The sequence below is a fragment of the Nipponia nippon genome, unplaced genomic scaffold (assembly GCF_047370975.1).
Source record: "Nipponia nippon isolate SJK-2023a ecotype South Korea unplaced genomic scaffold, ASM4737097v1 scaffold_2, whole genome shotgun sequence".
Lineage (NCBI taxonomy): Eukaryota > Metazoa > Chordata > Aves > Pelecaniformes > Threskiornithidae > Nipponia > Nipponia nippon.
Genome location: NW_028262336.1, coordinates 117,766,212 through 117,782,789, shown reverse-complemented (window position 1 = coordinate 117,782,789; position 16,578 = coordinate 117,766,212). Strand labels below are relative to the sequence as shown.

The 16,578-nt window shown below is 35.9% G+C and overlaps 1 protein-coding gene across 5 annotated transcripts in view; it reads left to right on the top strand.

The window, feature by feature from the left end:
* CNTN5 (contactin 5) overlaps positions 1 to 16,578 on the top strand; it is a 660,854-nt gene that overhangs the window by 34,534 nt on the left and 609,742 nt on the right. The window contains exon 1 of one of the 5 annotated variants that reach the window (XM_087758091.1): positions 1,388 to 1,445. The exons of the other annotated variants lie outside the window; for them this stretch is intronic. The gene's annotated coding sequence lies outside the window, so the exon portion shown is untranslated. Of the gene's footprint in view, positions 1 to 1,387; positions 1,446 to 16,578 lie in introns of those variants that run through there. 5 annotated transcript variants of the gene reach the window in all.

Sequence of the window (16,578 nt, the reverse complement as noted above, 5' to 3'; positions counted from 1 at the left end):
ATAAGGTTAGATGTATGCAGTTAGGTGAGATGAATATCCACATTACTTGTGTGAAGTGCTTGTTAAAAGATTTTTAGGTATAAATACTCATTGATCTAAATTAGAATAACTTTATTGACCTGAATAAAGCAAAGCTGTTGATGATACAAATTGAGAAGGAAGGGAAGCTAAGACTTTTCACCAAAAAGACAGAAATTTTCACAAACTTTAGGTGACCATGGACCAATGAGCTCAAAGAAATGGGTCACATGACACATTTTTACCATATAGTCTTCTTAAACAGAAATTAGAAGGATTAGAAAATGCAAGAATGGATATTAAGACTAGGAATTAACTGGCATTGAGATAAACTCCTGACTAGACCATTCCCTTTTAGACCTCATCAGGAGACTTTGGTAGGGGGGGGGCAAGGATTTCCATTGCGTGCTTCCTAATCCACCACTACCTTGAGCTGATTCTCTAATTTCTGTGCTGAATGTACACTGCCATCCTCAGAGCGCAGACTTGCAATACTCTGCATATTAAATACCCAAGGTGTCCTTCTCTCCATCTTTTCAAAAAGTGTCTGCACCTTCCTTCCCCTGCCCTGCCTTCATCATTTGCAAAACAGACCATTCCTTTTGTCTTTTACCTCCTTCTACCATAGCAGTTTACGTTGTAATACCTCTGGGAGAAGAGCTTTGCTGTATGCTAATCCCACTCCACTGTAATTTATCCTTTGAGTTGATGGGCCCTATAAAGTTAAAATCTGTACTGAACTAGGAAAAAATAATGTTTATCATCTGAAAATGTTGAGGATTGAAGAAACCATTTGAGTGCCAACCTGAAATGAGTAGTCGTAACAAAAAACATGAAGAAAAATAAAACAGGTTAAATGATCAGAGTTTCAATAAATCTTTTTTTGTTCACTTTAACAGAAAATATTATAGCTTAATCTTTTAGCATGTGCTTTACTAAACATGAGTTTTGAAACAAAAAAAAATTCTGAACCAAGAAAACAATATAAAACCAAGATAATAATAATAATAATAAAAACACAATATAAAATAAAAATATGCTTCTTGGACAGTTAGGGTTTTTTTTAAATTAATTTTTCAAGGCAATTTATTAATGTCATCACAAAGTTTGGGTTTTGTCGTGGTTTAACCCCAGCCAACAACTAAGCACCACGCAGCCGCTTGCTCACTCCCCACCAGTGGGATGGGGGAGAGAATCAGAAGGGTAAAAGGGAGAAAACTCGTGGGTTGAGATAAGAACAGTTTAATAATTGAAGTAAAATAAATTAGAATAGTTAAATAGGCAAAACAAAAACCGTGCACGCAAACAAAGCAAAACAAGGAATTCATTCACTACTTCCCATCGGCAGGCGGGTGTTCAGCCATCTCCAGGAAAGCAGGGCTCCATCACGCGTAACGGTTACTTGGGAAGACAAACGCCATCATACCGTATGTATGTATGTATGTATGTCCCTCCCTCCCTTCTCCTTCCCCCAGCTTATATACTGAGCATGACGTCATATGGTATGGAATAGCCCTTTGGCCAGCCTGGGTCAGCACCCCCCCCCCCGGCTGTGCCCCCTCCCAGCTTCTTGTGCACCCGGCAGAGCAGGGGAAGCTGAAAGGTCTTTGACCAGTGTGAGCGCCACTTAACACCTATTTAGCAACAGCTTAGCGCTACTTAGCAAGAACCAAAGCATCAGTGTAACATCGACATTGTTCTCATCCTAAACCCAAAACACAGCCCCATACCAGCTACCAAGACGAAAATTAACTCTATCCCAGCTGAAACCAGAAGAGGTTTTTTCATAATTAATAAGTAGTTTTCAGGAAACAAATAATGAAATGAAATTTTCAATTGAAAGAGTAATAAAATAGTTGACCATAGTAGGATTATCTGGGATTTGTATACCACTGTATATCGATATTAATGTTAGAACGGCATAATGACCGTTTGATATATCATCCTGCCTATCTGACTATGAAGTCTCACCCAAAAATTCCCTTTCTGCATCTGTCTTCATGATCTTTTATCCGTGAAAGTGACAGAAGCACTATTTTTTCCCTCTTATTCTAGTCAATCTTTTTCTTTATGAAAAACACTTCCATATTCTTCTATACCAAATTCAGCATCATACCATTCAAAAATGTGATTCTTGGTAATGTCTTTCTGAAATGTGAACACTCCAAACCTATCTGCTTTTACTAGATATCCTCTCAGGTATTTAAAGTTAACTTCTGACAGTTCTGGGTTATGAATAATTCACATTCTGAACAGCATCTCCAGTAACACATCAATAAACTGAAGAGATTTGTTTTAAGTTTCCCCTAAACTTTCTTGAAAATCCTTCCTTCTTTATGGCAATTGAGTGATCTCTGAAATATGTATATGTATATAGTTACATATTTTTGTTACTTACATGTATGCATATATATCTATAATAAAAAAAGGAAAGTTTTGGTTGTCTTTGCCAGATGGCGCAGCCTCGGAGAAAGATATTTGTACAACATGCTTGAATTAATGCGCATGTTTAAAAATGTTAATGTACATTCTTTTTAGACTAGAAAAAAATCAAGATTTAACTACACGTCTCCTGTGATATAAATTTTTAGTGAATGATCAGCAACTTTTCACTAACTGTTAATACAACTGGAAGAAAAAATATATACGAAATTATGATCCGGACTATTGACGTCTTAATAAGTCAGGCAGCATAACAACAACAAAAAAGATCTGCCATGAGGAAAATGGATACTGTTAATTATTTTTTATTTAACACAACCAAGCTTGTCAATATTTTGTATACCTGCTGTATATAGACCTAAAACTTTTCTTTATGCCAAACCTATCTGGTTTAGATACTTCAAGAAACTGAGAAAATGCTCATCTCAATGTGCATGATGGATGCACCGCATGGCTATTCCTAAAGTCCCACAATTGTGGGAATTCAGCCAATTCAGTGCTCCGTAAGTTGTTGATAGGTATTCTGTCATTGCTGTGCCTTATCTCACCATGCTCAATTCTGTTGTTTTGCTCTCAGAAACATTTATTTCAGCAGTAAATGATTCAGCAAGCAGAGAGAAGTACAGAAAGATTTTTGTACAGTTTTTATATGCCCAGAGCCCAGTGTTACACATGCAGAAAAGCTGATGTCTTTTCTTCTGGCAGCATCTAAGTTTAACTCACCTTTTCTATAAGCTATGCAGATGCTGAGAGACAAAAAACATGGCCATACATTTAATTTCTTTGCAAATTATTGCTGAGCTTTCTCTGTGTGGATTGTATGTAACCCAGCAGTGGGGGATGTGCCTGCAGCAGCATTTTCATTCAAATCAAGAGTGCACTTTTGAACTGAATCTCCTTATGATCCCCACGAACTCTGCTTTGGTTCACACCCCAGAGCAGGCTTGGAGAACATGAGCTGGGTTCCTCTTGGATGAACTGAACTTGTGCTCCAGGAGCACACCTAATGCAGTGTAACAGCTGGTAGGCATTCATGAATATGGATTTTCTCCCATACATAACCTAATTTGTAGGAGGTTTTTAAAATTTCTCTCAAACAGTGACTAGGGATTTGTGATTTGTAATGCAGAGGGCAATGCAAAAGCAGTACCATGACTAGTAAGGTACATTGCTGCTACCTACTAGTTAACCTCCATTTTCTAAACCAATGTATTTGTCTTCACTAAGAAGGGAAAAAGCTCCAAGAATTGCTTAAAATAAGATTCCTCTTGGCCAGTTATTTTAAGCCACTGGTGATGGTGTTTTCCTTGGGTCCTTATCTTTCCTCATATGCTTATGCTTTTCTCTAGTATGCATGTAATCTCACTTATTAATATCTTAAGAGCATGTCACTTTGTTCAAGAGAAACACAATGTGTCACTTTGTCAAATCCTTTACATTTTTTTACATTCAAAAGAATCACAGGAGTCATGCTGTGAATTCAGTCATATAATGAGTTTTCTGTAAGCTCTACTAAGATTAGTGATGTTTGGAATTTTAATTTTGTGGGAAAATGTGACATTTTGATATGAGAGAAAGTACTTCAGCAAAATGAAGGGCAGATTTTTCCACAATGTCTTTAAAATATGGAACTTTTTATTTTTTTGTGTTTCAGTAAAGTCAAGTATTCTGGTTTAGTGTCAGAGCACATTCTGCTATTTATGTAATTTGTATAATATTGTATACATACAATCACAAAAAAAAGTAATACATTGCTGTAGACATTGAAATGTAGCAAAGCAATAAAAATGAAATGTAACCATTAACTTACCAAAGTTGTTTAGTATTTTAAGAACAAGACAGTAAACCTTAAATGTTTCTTTTTAACTTTTCCCCAGATTAAAATTTTTTATCAAAATCAACATTATTCAATTTCATTTTTAACAAGACTACATTTGGAGACAAAGTTGTTCCACTGAGAATTTTTCAACCATCTGTATTTGAGAGCAAAACTAACAACACTGAGAAAGTTTTTTCTGATTTATGACATAGATTTGAATTAATTCATTTACCCCTAAACAGTACTTACATTTATACCATAACCGTGGAAATCCTACAAGATCTGTTACCTTAACTGTTTCTTGGTGCCTTAGAGTACATCAGTAATAACTTTATACATTATTACAAAAAGGCAAGGTGTATCCACTGAGTAGGTGATCACATAAAAGACACAAAAGAGCAGAGTTTCCTCATCCCTGATAATATTTTTAAGGACAAATTTAGCTGTAATATCATAATTAAGCTACTTCATAATAACACAGGTACATTATAAATGAAAACAAACGTGTTCCACATGCACAGATGCCATGCAACCAGCTGTGCATTTTAGAAGCTCAGGAAGTCTTTTATGCTCTAATATAGTTCTTTACCCTTACAAACCTTTGTCTTTTGTGTATTTTGTAGTAACATTTTCTCTGCATTCTCAGGAGAAAGTTCTCTCTTTTATGTATTTTCCTCTATTCCACACATCCAATAATTTTTTTTTTTTTTTAAAGATGTTGCGAGTAAGAATTGAGTGCTGCCTAGGCAGTTACAGGGCTCCTTGTAATTAACTTTTGTTTCACACTCAGGAGACCTGAGCATGAGTATCAGTAGTTTTTATCATATGAAGCCAAGAGCTAGGATTTTACTTAGTTTAGAGTATCTGTGGTGTGCCTAAAAGTATATGTTAACATTGCTAGAGGGACCAAGATGGAGACTTTGCTGCAGCTTGCATTTTTAGAAGTCACATATTTTAACTTAACAAAGGGTATGGAATTATAATAGAAAGTTGCATGACGTGATGCACTGTGGACATGATTCATATCCCCCTGAAGCTAGCAGGAGACGTGTCATTGATTTCATTGGAAACTGGAACTGGTCTTGTCAGTCATCCACAAGCAGGAGAATTCTACAAGCATTTAGATAGCAACGCTGATACATTTGATGCCAAGGTGTTTGGCATGTTAATGAAAATACGCTGTTGGTGCCATGTCTACAAATATTTTTGTTAGTATCTATTTATATAAAAGATTATAATTCCAAAACCTCCAAACCTTCCATTTGTGTTGCCAGCCTGAAAAAATAAGCTTCAGTGATCCTGCATAAATTCCTGCATTCATTGGAATATACACAGTAGCCTTTTCTGAGGATCTTGACTCCTACAAGAAGTGCATTTTCATTGCATGGACTACCATCCCTTTTTTTGATTTAAAGGAGAGAATCCATTTCTGATACACCTTACTTCTGGTATTACATGGCATCAGTGTTGGTAGATTCAATAATAATAGGTCCAATATGCCCTATGTTAGACTAGTAGAATTATAGAATCATAGATGCTATAGTATGTGTACATGCAATCACAACACATCAGATTTTCCAGATTGCTGGAAAATCAGAAGTAGATTACTACTAAACAGAGTTGTCTGCCATACAAAGAAGTAAAAGTTGCAATGCCTACACCAAGAGCTGTCTGGAGTCTAACCCTGTCACTGAAGGCCAAGATAATGAACTTCTGGAGCTGGAGCTCAGGCGAGAACTCTTTGAGCTTGATGGAAAGGAGGATGTCATACAAAGCTTCACCCCACCTGGATTTCATGGTATCTATCACTGCTGCCTTAAGAATATTTGAAAAAATTCACAAAGAGAACATGATTTGGCTTTCCTCTCCATCACTTCCTCCTGGTGTCTGTGAAAACACACGGATTGTATTGTATGTGTATGCTGGAGGGAAAGAGGTCGAATGAGAAAAGTATATAGACAGAAAACAGCACTGAATTCTATCATATGCCATTAACTATAAATATCCAAACACCAAATTACAAGTGGAAAAAAATGTTGTTACCTACATATTTTGTTATTTTTTAATGCTTTCATAATATTAATGAATGGACTTGTATATTTTTGCTATTCCTATTGAAGGGAAGAAAAAAAAAAAGCTATCCTGTCAAGAAAATAAATCTCTCCACAGTCCATAATGTTCTCCACCCCTTTAGTGTTTCTTATGAAGTATAACACTTTAGAATTAACTGTGAAACAATAAATATAGTAGTGTAACTGAGCGGAATCCTAGTTCAATTAATTAAAACCATAGAGACTGATATAATAAAGAGGATTTCTCAGGTTCCATCTACTTGTTTACTGTGACATCTTGTGACAAAATCACTACACAGACCTGAGAACATTCACCTAAATAAATGTTGCTCTTCTCCTTGATAAATGAGATGAAAATGACATTAAGAAAAGGTGCTGGGTTTTGAAGAAGTTTTATTATTATTATTTTGAGGTGGAAGGCACAGTCCTGTAAGGTGCTGGGCATTTCTGGAAAGTAAAAAAAAAAAATTAAAAAAAAGCATTCCGTGAAATCAGATGTTGGTGATGTGGCACAGTATCTCTGCATGTTCTCATATTTAAAAAAAAAAAAAAGTAATTATAGGATCATAGGATAATTAAGGCTGGAAGGGACTTCAGGAGGTCATCCATTCCAACTTCGATGTAAGTATATATGTATATTTCAGGATCATCATTGTCACCACTATCATCTTCAGTTTCCATATAAGTAATGTATAAAGAGTCCTATCTGTTGGCTCCCTCTGATACACCCTAAAAAAAACATATATAGCCAGCATCACTTGAATATATTTTGGGCTTGGAGTACACTATCATTTTTGGTTTATTACGTTGCACTGAGAAGGAAAGCATTTGAACATTTGGTTTGGATTTGGAATCAGAGAAAAATCAGAACTTGACTGTGAATTGCAATAAGCTGGCCAGTTATTCTTCCAGTTTGTCGAAATAAAACCATCCTCAAAAAATAAAAAGCATTTAGGAGGGGTTAAACAGTTTAACACAACTTGAATTCTCTATTAGAAATCTCTACTAAGAAGAGCTTCTATTCTTAGGCCTTCAATATAGGACAGTTAGGAAATGTAGAAGATGAGGTAAAAACAAACCAGCATGCTTTATATGATACCATTTATAGATAGTCCAGTGATTATTATAGTTCTCCTTGATCAGGGATATCTATTACAAAGGAAAGGAGAGGTTCTTAACCAAATGCAAGTACTTTTTGAATCCTTGCCTTTAGCAAAAATGTTTCCAGTTAAAATTTGTCAGATGTTACAGTTCTCTCCATTTTCTCTCATTCCCCAGTGAACACAATTCCCTTCACTATGTAAAATGATGTTGCTGTCATGGATTATGTCAACTTTAACCTTTATTACACATTTTCAGTTATAAGTTTTCATGAACGGAATTGAAAACAAAAGAGGGAGAATATCTCTGAGCAAGTGTGAGAAAAGCCTAGTTATTAAATTGCTCCTTCTCATTCTAAAGAAGTCTCACTTTATTACATTTTTCTCTTTCCTTATTACACTCTATATCTATATTTAGTGGCATTTTTAGCAGAGAACTCTTTATTTCTAAAATTTTAGCTTGCACTGAAGGAATTTTAAACATGATCTTTTTTTTCTTTTTTTTTTTTTCTCATGAGTATGTCTTCATGGTCATGATTCAGAATATTAAAGCTGTGTGACTGCAGGCTCTAGAACTACTGACATTTATTATGAATTTTCAGCAAGGAAGTGCAGATGAAACTATTGTACAATGGCACTTTTTATGTGGCAGTCCTTCTGACATATGTTTTAGAACCACAGATAAGTGTCTGTAAAATGGAATTCAGACAGAGCTACATGCATTTGGCACATTTATGACTATAAATCTCAGATCTGCCTACACTTCCATGGATTAAAAATGCTTTTAGCAATTGCAATGAATTAAAATTCTTATTTTTTGTAAATTTTATCACAGACAACTAATCTGTCTCTTATGGCTGTTGACAGTATACCCAAGTCTGCTGAAGTGTTTGCAGGATCAAGACATAGGTAATTATTGTAAAGAATCATGTCTTCACTGTAGCCATACATGTTTAAAATATTATTCATCATCACTGCCATTATAATGTCCATACAGGGAACTGTCAGAACAACCTGGAAAGCTACATTTGAATTATCATTTGGTGAACTGGTTAATAAAAGCAGACTTTTTAAAAATCTGCAGCAATTAAGTAATTCTGTAATCTCTTCCCCTTTAATTGAGATATCCCTATGAGACTGATGTACACAAGTGTGGAATGTGTTTAAAATTTCACTTTAGTGTTTCTACCACTTTTTAGGAGTTCTGTTTTCATATAAAAAGTAGGTATGCAATGAGCTTCAGGAATGTAATTATATTTACAGCATACTTTTGACACATGAACTTAAAACGCAGAGGTGGAAGAGGAAGATACCAGAACAGGTTGGAAAGATAGTTGTGATCAGCACATAACTAACTGGTCAGAAATATGATCAAATTTTGATTTTCACAGTCTGAAGGAGGTAGCTAGAAGGTGTTAATTAGAATAGAATAGAATAGCATAGCATAGCATAGCATAGAATAGTTGGAAGCGACCTACAATGATCAGCTAGTCCAACTGTTTACAGGACCAAAAATAGGAAAACTGTAAATGATAAGGACTAAGGACAGATAATTTTTTGCCAAAAAAAATCTGAATCTTAGAAAGATTACAACACTTGGATGCAAAGTATACATCTATATAACTTGAAATACAAGGAGGAAGTCATACAAGGAGGAAGTCATACAATGGCAGTTCCTTGGCTTAGCAGTAGAGATGCTAGTAATAATCTTACAATAGTGTGCAAAGGAGTGGAGATTGATTCTGTATTATCTTCCTGGTCTTCAGCTAAATGCAGTAGAGGAAAATAAACTAAGATTAAAAATGGCACTGGCAAAAATAATAGCAGGGGTTCAGACTGGTTGTGACAAATATAACTACAAAAAAGGTGCTGCAGAGAACATAATGTAATACTGGCTGGAGCACAAATGTCAAAAATCCAAAGATTAGGAGATATTGTCAGAGTAGATATGGGATTTACAGAAGGTGAGAAGATGAGATGGGCCTTCAGGGAGGGAGGACGGGAGCAGAATCCTGCTGTGCTGTCGTGCAAAGAGAAATGGTCAGGGGAACACATCGAACAGGATCGAGGAGGAGGTCAGAAAGACAAAGGAAGAGCAGATGATGATATTAAAGCTGAGGAAAGACAAGCATATGCTCAGCAATATCAAAACAAGCATAGAGATCAAAATATTAATTGTGTTGAACAATGAATTATCCATGTGTGGTCAAATGTTAGTCTGTATGTCAACCAGAGAATGAGCTGAATGAGATGTGTATAAGCATTGCTTTTATTTATCTAAATCCTCCAGGCACTACAGACTTTTTTCTAAATCTTCCTCATCTCTTGCACAGAAAGCTCTTTATATAATTTTGGCTTATTTAAAACTGTTGCTTGTAGAAGCCACATTGTTCCAGATTTGCATCTGGAGCTGTGCAATATGGAAAGTGGGTGAGTGTCTTGCAGTCTTAGCTAGGAGAATGAGAGCAGAAAATCAAGTCAAAATTGCAGGGGTTGGAGCACTTGCCCTGTGAGGAGAGGCTGCAGGAGGTGGGTTTGTTCAGCCTAGAGCAGATATACCTCAGGAGAGACATAACAGCACCTGCTAGTGAGTCGGCAGAGGTCATTGGTCATTGAGGAGATGAAGCTGAACTCTTTTCAGCTGTGCAGGGCAGGAGGACGAGAGATAATGGACATAAATAGAAATTTGAGATACATATTGAACCTATAAGGAGAACCTTTCCGTCATGAGGGCAGTTGGGCAGTGGCACAGGTTGCTCAGAGAGGTTGTGCAGTTTCTCTTCTTGCAGGATTTTCAAAACCTGACTGGACAAAGCTCAGAACAACCTGATCAGGTCTCATGGGAGACCCTGCACTGAGCAGGAAGTTGGACTAGATATCTTCTGAAGACCCTATAGACCTAAATTATCTCATATGATTAGTCTATGATTTAGGAAAAACACACACACTACTCCCAGAAACCAAGTATTTGCTTGGAAAATTCTTCTCTGCCTCAGTGTGAGCTGAATCATGCTTATTACCTGCCTATTTTAATAGGCAATTTCAAGATAACTTAAGATTCTACAATGAAAAGAGAACAAAAACTAAATGATCCTTTTTTCATCTGTTTCTTTTGCTTTTTTTTTCATGAAATAGTATAGTTTTTTTCCTACCCAGCCCTTAGGTGTATGTTTGTGAGCACTATAAATGTGACTATTACAACTAGAAAATATGGAGTCATTAAAAATGACCTAATGTCTTCTGAGAATAAGACATTAATGTAACTCTACTCTAAGACATATAGAAATTAAACTTATTTTTTTAATTTACATAATTTGCTAAAAGAAACTGCATAAATATAAATTAACTTTCAGTGGTTTTAGTGCAAATTCATTTGTTTCTACAAATAATACCTCTTAGTTTAGTTGAATGTATCAGACTGTGAAACAAAGAATGTGGTAAAAAGCATCTTGATAGAAATTAAAGCACATCATTGGTTTTGAAAAATAATTGGGTTTGGATAAAAGCTATTGGCATTAGCAAAAATGTGCTGCTTTGAATAAAAATCTGTTCATTTCCATGCAAATATGTTGTTTATCATACAAATGGTCTGATTTCAGTGGCAGGGACATGTATTCAGTGACGGTATATAAAATGTCTATTTCAGGCAAAAATTATCCCCAAATATTTCAATTTTAAGAAAAAGTTAAGAAAAATGTTTAAATCTTCAAAATTTTATTACTGTAGTTGATTGAAATTCTACAATTAAATAGTATTCTGTTGGAAAATACAGCTTATGACAAGTTAAAACATTTTGTACGAATGTATTACTTAAAATTTCAAAATGAAAAACTAATTTAACCCATTACAACATTCTTGTTCACTTTCATCAGTGGCTCGTTTGTACACACATCTCATGTTATGCTGGCATAAAAAAAAAGTATTAAAAATATACTGAGTGTGTCTTTTAGTAGTTACAATTTACATATATAATAGCCATTAGATGAATGGAATAAATAGGAATAATGAAGTCAAAATAGAAGTTTCAGTTCCTTAAAACAGAGTTGATTGATTTGACATATATTCTGAATTCTTGTTCTATTAAATGAGGATTAACTTCTCTAAAGATTGTGGATTTGAACAGGTATAAATTGTTAGATCATCAAACAAGATAGATTGATGCCATTCCCAGAACAGATGATTCATAAGCCAACTGGTGAACCCCAAATCCTATAGACTAGATGGCTTTATTTTCCTTCTCATTTTCTGGTAATAGAAAGAAGTTCTCTGGGGATATCTGATGTCTAACATCAAATGTGAAAAAAAACCAGAGATACTGTATCTCCTAGGAGGAAATTCTCAGGGAATCTGGAGTATGGGAATAAACAAAAACATATTTTGGTTATGAGGACATAGTTACTGTTTAATGTAATACTCAGATTGCTTTAAAATATTCTAAAAATAGTCCCATTCCACAGGCAGCTGCGAAATGAAAAGTAGAAATATTTCCTCCTTATTAGATGTTCTTCATGGATTCTGAATGAACATCAGGGATTGAGGCTATGATATATAAGACATACAGATAATTTCAATAATTTCACTCCTCCTAAGGCACAGAATGAAAGAAGATTCAGGGCATTGTTTACAAAGTATTACTGGTGGTATACAAAACATTTAAAAATGGAAATTAGAAGCGGCATTGTGATTGCTCCAAACTCACAGTATTGTAATAACACAACCAGTCTACATTTCTCAATCAGAAAATGGAAGCAGGATGTAATACAATTGTTGGAGTCATAAGATGTATCCTGCAACATCAGAACATGAGATTGGAGAATTCAGTTTTGAGGATGATGGCGTGTGATAAGTGGTAGAGGAAAAGTGGGCAATGCAGTATGCAAACATTAAGCCCTGTGCTTCCAGGGGTGTTGACTCTACCACAGTCAGTTGAATCCAGCTCATAAGATACACTAGCCTTCCTGCAAATGATCCTGGATATTGATTTCTGACTGCAGTTCTGAAATTTCAGATACTAATATCATAGAATTGTTGAATAGAATCATACAACAATTTAGGTTAGAAGAGACTTTTGGAGACTATCTGGACTAAACCCAACTCAAAGCTCAGATGTCTCCCTACTATGCTGTAAGAAAACCTGTTCATCCTCATCTTTTATCAGGGCATTAAATCTACTTTGTAAATGCACAGCTGAGAAGTGGGGAGAGAGCTTTCCTCCTGTCACCAAACTTGCAAGCTTCTAGCTTTCCCCTTCCTGGCATTGTGCATCCTCAACTTCTTCAGGTGCAGCTTCTACCTGCCCCTCCTTCTATGCAATGTGGGGTTCAGGTTCTGCCAAAGGACCTGTCAATCTCATGTTGATCCCTTCTTGCTGGTGTGCAGTCTGCTCACCTTCTCCTACAGCTCCTTCAGCTGGTGACTCAGTGTTTCAACCAGAGCATATCTCCCACAGGTGAGGCTGCTTTTTCAGACTCAGGGAGTTGTACCAGGCACTGGGGACTTGGAGGATGAGCCATCAAACTGGCTTTGCAAAATTGTCCCTCGTGTGTCACTGCCAGTGTTGCACCAACTGTGGCAGTCCCATGCAATCTCTCAGCATTTTACCTTCTCTTCTGCTCCAACAGTCGGTCCCACCTTGCCATCCCTGTTCACTGCATTCTCTGGTTGCTGTTGCTCCAGGTAGTAGGGAGAATGGTCAAACGTGAAAATACTGAAATGCAGTCAGAAAATATTGTTGGTCAGAAGAAGAGGATGTGTCCAAGGAACCACAGGGATGTAGTACATCAGTCCTAAAAAGTAGGAGCTGATGCTATTGCCATTTCAGTCAGTGACTGAGCTACTTCAGCCAATAAGGATGCTGGCACCTAAAAAATTTTAAATTAAAAGGTTTGAAAAGCTGACAAACCACTAGAGACAATAATTAAGTCTGTAAGGAGATCTTCTAAGTAAACCCAAGTTAGTGCCAGAAATACCAGATTCCCATTTTCATTTATATGTGTCTATGGATATAGGTACATGTCTATATTTATAACTGTAGATTGCACCAGAGATCAAATTATTTGACCAACACACACTTTCCTGAAATAATTTAACTATCTAAATTTCATATTGGGCATCCTTCCCTGAAGCCCTTTGGTAAAATGTGAGCATGGCTCCAAGCCCATAAGCGTTTCCAAATATGGAAACATATATTTGATCCAAAATTACTACATGCAGCAAATTATTAACTCCATGAAAACCTTGTAAACTCCTTGTAAAAAACAAACAAACAAACAAACAACAACAAACAAACAACAACAAACAAACAAAAAACCCAAAAAACAAACACCAAAAAACAAGACGAGAGAGGGAGAGAGAGGGAGGACTTTCCTGTTTTGACAGCTCCTGCAAACTGTGAATGTGAGCATTCAAAAACTATCTAAACATGTGTGTTAAGATCAGCATTTTTCTCCTTTCTTTGATGCTGGGATTCTTTTTTTCAGCTTCTGCTTTAAAAAAAAAAATCTAACATAAGGTACTGGTTTGTGTTTGATTTGTAACTCATTTTGAAGTTTCCAGTCTATCCTTAGGGTAATGTTTCTGCTTACTAAATTTAGTGCTTATTCTTCTAAGAGAAATGGAACTTCTACTTTTTTTTGTTAATTCTCATCCTCAACACTAAACTCTGACATACTGAAGTTGTCTTTTGTTTTTCCATTTTTTTTTTTCAGGATTTGTGTCATTCTTGGTATACAAACCAAATAATTATTTTGTTAATTAGATCTTCAGCAGTAACAGTACATTCACCTATATTTTTCTTTTGTCAAATCTTACAGGTGCATATTTTTCTGTTGAACTTTTCCAGAAAGTAGTTGCAATGCTGTGTACTATGTTCTGTTCCTACCTGCTGATGTTGGTGTCCCATTTTTTCTACATCTGAGAGGGTAGGAGGAAAAATAATGGCAAGATTTTTTTCCTTCTTTGCTAATTTCCATAAAGGAGGTTATCCACTAACCTCAAAGGTAAAAATATCTTCTAATGATGTGCTGACAACATTGTTAAGTGGAGCATAGAATAATCTTTAGGAAATTTTTCATGTGAATTTGACAGTGGATTTTATTATCTGCCCCTCAAAGGAGATTCTCACTGTTGTCTCTCTTACTATGGTTTTAAGGAAGACCCAACAATTTTGACTAAAGGAACAGAAAAGTGCTGGGAGTAGTATCTTCAGATGCAGAGCTATTACTTTTTTAAATGACTAGGGCTGAAGAAGTGGTCTGCAGTACAAGACAGGAGTAGAAACCCTAGGAGGAAGGTTCTTCTCTTAAAACGCAAGACAGAAGATGTGCATTTTTAAAAGAGCTCTTGAACCCCTGCAGTAATGGGAAAAATGTAAAAGAGGAAATACCAGCTTCGATTTAAATTAAAAGAATGCCATAGATCAGTTCAAATGTTTTTGAAAACAGGCTTAAAACAGAGTATTAACTGCGAATATCTAAACAGAATTTCAGTAAGATATGGGTGCAACAGGGCATTTTTAATACCAGAGCAGGTAAAATAAAACTCCAAACAATACATCTAAGATTCACCATGTTCATTTAAAGATCTTTAAATTTACTACTCTTTTCTCAGTTTCAGTATCACAACGTTCTATTAATCAAGTAATAGTAGGATCTTGCTTTTCCACAGTTTCTTTCTTTCTTTTTTTTTTTTTTTTTAATTTGAGTTTTAACTTTCCTGGCACCAGAAGCCCCTACCATGTTAAAAAGCATTGACAGTATAAGTACTGAATGTTTTCCTGATGAGGGGTTTGACTCAGAAGATTTCAGACCTCTGATGGATCATTGCTAACTGCACTGCCTCACTCTGGGTCCAGGTATATTTTGATTTCAAAAACATGATAACATCACTGCGATTTTGTCCAGATGAGAGAGAACTCCCACTTATTCAAACTTCAGGTTTCTAGGGCAGATTCCCTTGTTCAGATGATGAACTGTAGTGGCATCCCTACTCCCCACACCCTATTCCCACTCAGCATGTTGTGTAGCTGCTGTTATGTGATTTTGTCCATTGCCGTTTGAACAAATAGTTGGACAGCAAACAACATTGCCAAATGCAAAGCAGAGCTTTTTTTAACTTCACTACATCAATTGTTTTTCCTTCTGCTCATTTTTTTTTCTCTTTTTTTTTCTTTTTTTCTTTTTTTCTTTTCTTCTGGTCATGCTTCCCAAGATGGGAAGAAAAAAACTACATGTCTGAAAGCTCTTTATGAGGTGGGAGTTTTTCTTCTGTTTTCACAAGGCCAAACATGGTCTGCAGCAATGTGTAATCCCCAGCAGAAGCTCTGAAATTCACATTTCCTCTCCCAAACTCCATCATTTTAGCTCCTATCTGGTTTGCCTCCAGTACCATTTCCTCTCAGACAAAGGCAAGTTGCTTCTTCTCTTTTGCCAACCTGAAGGTGAGCTGTTGGCTTTGCTTTAAGACTTTTAGGAAGACCACATAACACCGAAAACTCCTTTGAAACCCTAGGTTACAAACATGGAAACACAGCAATCTGTTAAATGGTCATTAGAAGTAAAGCTTATTGAACTTGCAGCTTGACCCAGATCTTGGCAGAGAGCAGAAGAGCATCACTTCAGTGAACTCAGTGGTGCTATGGTGATACATGCCAGCTGAAGATGCTTACTGTGGCTTTCTGTGCTCATTACTCAGTGAGCAATCATTCTGAAGAGCCCAAACACTAAATCAGTCATGTTTTTAATAGGTCAGCTCAAATACCTTTTTCTCTCAGAAAGAAAATTACCTTGCTAATACACTAAATTTGCTTTTTTTTTTTTTTCTGTAAAGAGCCCTTCCCATGAAATTTACTTAGAACTAAGTAACAACAAGAATAAAAATGATGATAATTGTTAAATTAGAACTTTACAATCCTGTAAATCTTAAAACAGATGCTGATAGTCTCAAATAAAATTTAAGCAAAGCTAATCCAAACTCATAGAACCAGTCTTTCCCTGGACTCATATAAACTGCTAACACTTTGCATCTTGTCCCCCAATACCACTAAGTAAATAATTTCAAATACTTCCTGATAACATAGAATTTGAACTGCTTCTCTGTTGTTAAAATAAAAAAAAAAAAGTTCTTTTGA